The sequence below is a fragment of the Montipora foliosa genome, chromosome 4 (assembly GCF_036669935.1).
Source record: "Montipora foliosa isolate CH-2021 chromosome 4, ASM3666993v2, whole genome shotgun sequence".
In the NCBI taxonomy this organism is placed as follows: Eukaryota; Metazoa; Cnidaria; class Anthozoa; order Scleractinia; family Acroporidae; genus Montipora; species Montipora foliosa.
The window spans coordinates 37,064,093-37,072,558 of NC_090872.1; the positions used below are offsets into that span (position 1 = coordinate 37,064,093).

At 38.6% G+C, this 8,466-nt stretch overlaps 1 pseudogene; it reads right to left on the minus strand.

The window, feature by feature from the left end:
• Positions 1 to 7,804: 7,804 nt before the first annotated feature.
• On the minus strand, positions 7,805 to 8,466 carry LOC138000881 (uncharacterized; annotated as a pseudogene).

Below are 8,466 nucleotides of genomic sequence, written 5' to 3' on the forward strand. Positions count from 1 at the left end.
TCCTGTGTAAACAAGGTTTCGTTTGCAGTGGTAATCAGTTTTCCCAGACGCGAGAATTTCAAAATGATCCCATTTTATGTTATGTCCAGTAGTCATAATATGATCAGCAATATCTGATGTGTGTTCATGCTTGGAGAGCGCTTCAAAATGTTCAGCTTTTCTATCCTGCAGTCGGTGCTTCGTTTTGCCGATGTAGAAGTCATCGCAATCCCAACAATTTGCCTTGTAAACAACTTTCGATCTGTGGGAACGATTCAAGCGATCTTTGTAGAGAAAGAACGCTCCTTTCTCTTGTCACCAAGAAATCTAAAGCACTTTGAATCGCTCGATCGACATTCGAGCTCATCATTTTGCCTATGGTGACAAGAGCGGTATATGAATATTAAATCTTGTGTCGATTGACAGCATGTCTGCCGACCAATCAGAAGACAGCGTCCACCGGCGGACGCTGCGAAATTGTGCTACTCAAAGGGGGCTGGTTTTTGGGCAGGCGGTTTTTCTCTCTCCTCTCCGCCTCCCTCCCCTCGCTCGCTTTGTCGACCCTCAACCCGGCCCAGACTTAGCCGCGCGAATCCAAGATGGCGACCTCATTACGAATTCCGGGTTTTCGACCATCCAACCGCCTGCGTGCAGGCTAATACGTTGAAAGCTAATCGTTTGCCGGAATGAGGTCCAATTTATACCTTGAGATTAACTGAATGAAGGAACAGTTTAGAAAGGAGGACTCAATAAAGTGACAACGTGTTCCCTCGTTCTACTTCTTTATGTGACGAGATAATTCAGAGGAACTATCCTTTAAAGTGCCCATACAGAAAATGGGTTCAGAATTTCTGACCCCTGATAATTCAGAGGAAGTATCCTTTATAGTGCCCATACGGAAAATGGGTTCAGAATTTCTGACCCCTGATAATTCTGAGGAAGTATCCTTTATAGTGCCCACACAGAAAATGGGTTCAGAATTTCTGACCCCTGATAATTCAGAGGAACTGTCCTTTATAGTGCCTGTACAAAAATAGCTTCCGAATTTCTGACTCCTGATAATTCAGGAATCTGTCCGTTATAGTGGGTGTAAAGAAATGGGTTTCAGAGGTTCTTTCCCTTCAGGTTCCCTGTATTTGTTTGGGGAAAAGGAAGCAGCCTTGGTGAAAACAAGTGTATTTAACCAAATGAAAAAAAATTCTTGCATTTGCCATTATTCCAAGGAATCGCATAAATGTTCGGTAATTATACACCGATTTTATCTAAATCGTAATACCACATTTTAGTTTGGAACGCGTTTTATTTGACTCGTTCACGTTTTAATCTTATAAAACCAGGCTCAAGTATCAATTTGCTATCACCTGGCAGGCTTCTGTTATTTGGAATGATATTCCGTTAACAGTGCGCAACAGCCTCACATTAAGTAACTTTAAAAAAAGTTGACTGCATTTTCTGAATACTTGAGTTAGTCTATTAAAAATTGGCTATGGAACTCATATCCCTTACTTCTATAGTCTAATCAAGTCTCTTAGCACTAAATTGTATACTTTGTGGACTAGTTTTTGCTAGGTGTATTTGTTTGTATGCTTTACAGTTATATATTGCGGAGTGTCTCTAGTTTTTGTAGTCATCATTTAATAATTAAGTTTAATTAAAGATTGGCTTGTTTCGTGTTTAGTACTTAATTTTCATTTTATAAACAATGTAGTTTAATATAGTCTCCTGTCCCCAATTTTGTACACTCTATGGGTCAAACAATTACAGATTCTTCACATTATGTTTGCTGACAACATGGCATCTAAGCCTCCGGGTTTGCCTGCTCTCGTGTATTTCTCAGAGTTTTATTATATAAAGGAATATCTGATAATCCTTTCTTTATTTTTTTTCTTTTTTTTATATTCACGACAAGGTAAGTAAGGAAAAAATTCAAATTAATTACTAAAACAAATAAATATACATTGAACCAACCAGTATGCTGTTGGAATCTTACGACACAGGAATAAACTTCCTCTAAAGTGTAGGCTACCATAAAGGTCAGAAAAATCTAGAAAAATAAAAAAAAAGAAAAGAAAACTAAGAAATAAAACAATTTTTAAAATAGTTAAAATGTAGTTGAATAATTGTAAACTAAGTCACTACGATCAATCTGAAGACAAAACGACGTTAACTTTTGTTTGAACTTAGAAACTGATTGACGTTTTTTAATAAATAGAGGTAACTTGTTCCATAAACGTGCAACTCTAAGGAAAAAAGAAGACTTAAATATATCTGTTCTTCCTACCATGAGCTTAGTTGCTCGAGGTTTTTTTTTTTTACCGGGACAATGACGATGAATTCCGTACTGAAACGAGGTTCGCGCTAATTGTTTGTGCGTAACTTTTACTGCGCAGGAAACAAGACTGTAATATGTGACGCATTACGTCAAGCATTAGTTAAGATATTATAGCGACAAAAACGCCGGGGAAACATTTCCAATCCGGCAGAAAAATGGCGCATTTATTCCCAATTCATCATGAAACGTTAAGGAGAAAGGAACGGGAGGCTGGAAAAGATCTGGAAAATGTAGCTAAGCGAGTACTGGTTGAAAGTTTTGTTAAACTCGAGGAAGGTTGATTTTAGTCGGCGACGTTGCGTAAATTTAATGGGGCTGGTTTTTTGTAATGTTTTTATTACGCTCCGAGCTTCTTAGTTCAAAATGAATGCATGTTTTTCGGGGTTAGACATAGATCAAAAAGCGTTTGACACGAAATATCTATGGGTTTATTAATGCCATAAGGACCAAATTTGGCACAACTTTACATCTCGTAGTCCTCTTTATTGTGATGTGTTGTGTATTTGCTTCTTGCCATGGAAACTTAAATGAAGGGAGCTCTGCCCCAAAAAAATTCAATTCAACATTTGGGCTCCAAAATACGTCACAAAAAGAAAACTCAAATGGTCCAAGATAGCACAATGTCTTTGAAACTTTTTCTCTTTCCGTGGCAAAATGTTATTTTACCAATCTCGGCGACTGGTACATACAATATTTTGAAAGAAATAAAATACCTCTCTGTCATGTTCGTAAGTTTAAAGAACCAGTTCTCCATAATAGTAATTGTGAAATATTTTACGTCCAGTACAGGGTACATCCTTAACAGTTCGACAGACAAGGACATTATTTGTACTACTTAAATTGAACTATAATACTGCAAGATCAGCTTATCGCTAGTAAGTAAAGAATACTGTGGCATCCGCGAGAACTTACTTAAATGGTTTGAGTCATTCCTAATACGGCGTAGTCAACCAGTGATTTGCGATGGAAGCCAATCAAAATGTATCATGGTGACATCTGGTGTTCCGCAGGGTACAGTTCTACGCCCGTTATTGTTTTTATTATGCGTAAATGACTTGCCAGCGAATTTACAATCCTCTGTCACGCTCTTTGCTGACGACGCACTTTTATACGGTATCATTTCCAACGAGGACGACTGTAAGAGACTCCAAGCTGATTTATTCGAACTGGAACGCTGACAAGACATATGGCAAATGAACTTTAATGTAAAATTATATGCATTTCTACCAAGAAGTCACCTCCTCTGAAGAAATATGTGTTTTGTGGATCTGAACTTGACCAGGTTGATTCTGTGTCTTACATAGGTGTTACCTTGACAAAAAACCTTAAGTGGTAGCATGTCTCGTCCATCTCCGGTAAGGCGAGCAAAGTCCTTGGTTTAATCAAAAGAAATTTGTGGAACTGTCCATGTCCAGTAAAGGAAACTGCATATAAAACATTGGTTTGTCCAAAATTGAAATATGGCTGTGAAGCTTGGGACCCCCACTTTAAAAAGGATATTTCATCCCTTGAACGTGTGCAGAGGAAAGTAGCCCGCTTCTGTTCAAACAACTACCAACCTACAGATAGTGTTACTGGGATGTTCAGGGACTTAGGTTGGTTCAGTCTTGAAACAGGGCGAAGAATAGCCAGATTAAATTTGATGTATAAAACATGCCATGGCACCGTTGATATCGATAAAAATAGTTGCTTACGCCCGCATAGCAACTGCAGAGTCAAAACTCGTTCTAGTCATGATTATAAATTTTTAAACATTAATACCACAAAGGATATATATTTTTACACGTACCCTAAGGATGTGGAACAAACTACCCAAAGGCATTGTTGAAAGCAAATTCTCTAGAGACATTTAAGACTAAGATTTCTAAGTACTTTGATGAGTGATTTTAGTATTTAAGTTATTTTTACATTTATTTATTCCCTTACTTATGTATTTATTTTTTCACTTCACGTTTTAGTAGATATTATTTTCATTGGTATTATTTTAATTTCTGTTACATTCTTAAACGTTGGTGTGATGTCTAACGACTTTTACCGACATACCTAGATGTAGATGTAGACAGTGCACATTGTTCATCATATCCGACTATATACTTGATATTCAACCCATAAGACTGTCTTTCAATCATCAATTTCGTTCTCAGAGCCTTCAGTAAAATTACAGTCTTCGTTGTCACCTGGCTGATTCTCGCAGCTATTTTGTTTGCACATGTCTGTGCATCTTAATCCACTGGCGACACAAGGGCATCGACTGGAGGAGCACTTCTTAGTGCATGTGCAAGAGAGAATTGAGGATAAATCGCCCTAAAACCAAAGCCAAATACGTCACTACAAGAAGCTATTCTGGGTACGCGCCCGATAGCTTTTGCGAAGATCTCTCTCTTGTTCCGTGGCACATGGTATACTTCTTTGATGGCATTGATTCCCAAGTGGAAACATTCAATTCTCTCTTCTTGGACGTGCTGGATCAGCACGCGCCCGTCAAACGTATAAAGATCAAGTCCCGCTCTAATCCGTTCGTAACACCAGAAATTAAGCAGCTCATGAAGACCAGAGACCTTTGGCACAAGAAAGCCATTCAGACAAATGACAAAATATGCTGGAACGGATATCGCTTCTTCCGACAAGAAGTGAAACGCGAACTGAGGCTTGCTGAAAATCTATGTAAGAAACGAAATAGCTAACAGTAGAGGTAATACAAACGCCACTTGGAAGATCTTAAATCGTATGTCTCGTGGTATTGCTAAACGTCCAAGCACTTTTGAGGACCACGAGACTTTAGCAAATAAATTTAATAAGTATTTTACTTCAGTAGGAGAACTTACTGCCAAAAAAGCTAGTTTGATAACAAGGGAACATGGTTTGGATAAAGATAAAGATTGTGGTCTTAAGAATTTGAGTTTGAAGAGGTAAAAGAAATTGACGTCAAGTCTGTTATTAAGAGTTTAGCTGCCAACAAAGCGCCAGGATATGATAAAATCCCTGCGCGAGTCCTGAAAGACAGTTGTGAAAGCATCGCACCTGTGATTTCTAGACTGGTGAATAATTCGTTTAATGTGGCTGCTTTTCCTAAAGCATGGAATATGCTGAGGTGATACCTGTACCCAAAGAAGGAAACCCAGAAGAACCAGCCAACAACAAGCCGATTTCATTGTTACGCATCCTATCGAAAGTAAGTGAGAGACTGGCGCACAAGCAGTTTGTGGAATTTTTGACAAAACATGATAAACTGTCGACTTATCAAAGTGGCAACAGGAAAATGCATTCGACAGAAACTGCCCTCATAAATGTTACAGATAACAGTTTGAAAGCAATTGATGAAAAAGCAGTGTCATTATTAGTCCTGCTTGATATGTCAAAAGCTTTTGACAGCCTTAATCATAACCTGTTATTAAGAAAACTACGAAAACTGGGTCACAAGACTTCTGCAGCTTCCTGGTTTAGTAGAAATCTATCCAGTAGATATCAGAGACTACGATATGAAGATTCAGTCTCGGAATTGCTACCTTTAACAAACGGAGTACCTCAGGGGTCAATCTTGGGTCCTGTGCTTTTTACCATCTACCTTAATGATTTAATCAGTGCTGTTACCCACAGTCAAGCCGCTGCTTATGTTGATGATAGTCAATTGCACTTTAAATTTCCCGTATCAGACTCATCAAGTGCTATGGCCGCCGTAAATCAAGATCTTAGGAACATCAGTAGACGGTGTGCAGAGAATTCTTTACTTATAAACCCTGAGAAAACAAAATTAGTGGTTGTTGGCTCAGCACAACTTCTTAAGAGGCTACGTTATATCTCCTTATCTCTGTTGGGCAAAACTATCTCACCAGTTTCGTTTGCTAAGGATCTAAGGGTATATGTTGATCAATATCTTAACTATGATGTACACACCAATAGTCTAAAACAGCCTCTAGTTGCATGAGCCAGCTAGTACAGATAAGTAGAATTAAACACCTCTCAGAAAAGAAAACACTTTTATTACTTATAAATAATTTTGTTTTTAGTAAATTGTTTTATTGTTCCTCAGTGTGAGGGAACACATCTAAACGAAAACTACACAAACTACAGTTGGTACAAACTTTTGCTGCCAGAGTTGTATTAGGTTTAAGGAAATCTGACCATATCTCTCAGGGGCGGAGATCTCTTAGATGGTTAGATGTTACGGAGAAGGTTTTATTTAATGATTTAGTTTTAGCATATAAATGTGTGAATGGTTTAGCTCCAGACTATTTAGGGAAATATTTCTTTAAGCGTTCAACAGTTCACAACAGGAACACAAGGGGATGTAATAATTTTGTGAATTCCCGATGTAGATTGTCGATGGGACAAAGGGCATTTTATTTTCGCGGTCCACGGGAATGGAATGGCTACCTGACAACATCAAAAATACTAAAGAGATTGATATTTTTAAGCGGACACTTTTTAATAATATGTTCTATACGAAGTAATTTTGGCTATATTTTGAATGATTTTGAATATATTTTGATTTTAATTAAATTACTGTAAATTAACATTGTGACTGAAAAGCCCTGTTGAAGGGAGTCTCAATAAAGAATGTATGTATTTATGTATGGTAGTGCTTGTTTTTGGAAGACAGATCTAACAGGTCAGGGCTTCCAAGCATTTCATTAACTCTGGATAAAGATCCCAACTGAGTCCCAACTTGGTGCAGGTATTCCGACTCTTACTGTTTGTCATAACAAGCTTGAGAGCTTGGGCTTTCCCCTTTCCTGCAAAGGCGCAGACAGAGTCGCACCCTGTGAAGGCATGCATCCCTATAAGATTTCTGCAAACGTCTGGACCGGCAGTATTAGCAACTTTACTGACATCAATCAGCTTCTGGAGATTTCTAAAACCGAACTGAACGAATGGTGGAACGACAATTTCATCTTGATATCCTAAAGACATCACAAAGATATCTGTCTCTTCAGAGCAGATCATTACTGCACTGAATCTGTTATCACCGGCATGCAACGCATGCAGGAGCAAGCGGCCATAGGCTTCTTCTTGTTTACAGTGCAACAAGGGTACCTCCTCACTTCCTTGCCCCGTTATGTAGTAGAATAAAGCTTCCGTCGTAGCAAACAGCTCTTTGTGACCCAACTCCTCAGGGCCTCGTTCCGTCTTCCACTCCTCCACCATGAACTTGATAAGGCTTGTCTTGTTACTCACACCAGAAAGAAAGGTGCAACACTGTCGAGCAATCTGAGATCTTGTAATGTTACATAGATGACCTGTTTCTTCTCCCCGCGTAGCTCTTTCGCTATTTTTGATAGACAGTTCTTTACTAAGCAAAGGCTTTTTAAAACAAATTGAGGTAAAAAATATCGGGAAAAATGCGAGACGTTTCGACCGAACTTCGGTCATTATCAAGCTTAAAAGTGAACATAAAATTTGCATGCATATAAATAGAAAACTAAGAAGTAAAAGTATGCAAAATATGAAAATGTACAAAAGGGGTGTTAAAAACATGCAAGAATAAAAAAAGGATTAAAACACTTTCGCACGAATTGAGTCTGACTGTACATTGAGGCTTGGTCTCAGTTCATTAATTAAAAACATTTCATAAATGAGACAGTCAAACTTGTTCTTGCACTTTTTTAAGATGGTAAAATTCCTCGTAAGATCATTAAGCACATAGGAATGTTCCACACGGAAATGCTTTCCAAGGGAGTAAAACGCATTCTTGTGCTCGTCAACGCGTTGATGCAAATGCCGCCGTGTGTAACCAACATAACCTGCATCACACAGGTCACATTTAAATTCAGTAAACAAGGGATTGTTGGTTGACAATGGGAGGCTTGACTTCGCGCGGTTTCAGATGCTGTTTAATCTTGTGGCTAACAAATATGGGCTGGACGGTCACTTGAATTTTCTGGCTCAGATCTTTAAGTTGTGCTCTTACAACAACGGCTGAAGACTGGTCCTTAAATAGCAGAACAACGGGAACCGCTTTTAATTCGTTGTTAACAGCTGGTAACTCGAGAACAGGTTGATCAAAAGCTTTGACTGCGATAAAGCGCGAGATGGTGGAATTAATTAACCTGTCTTTGATAACCAAGACGAGAATTCGAAAACAGCATTTTGAGCCGATCACATTCATCGGAAAAGTATGACCAGTTGGATGAGAGGCGGAAGGCAGGATCGAGCAT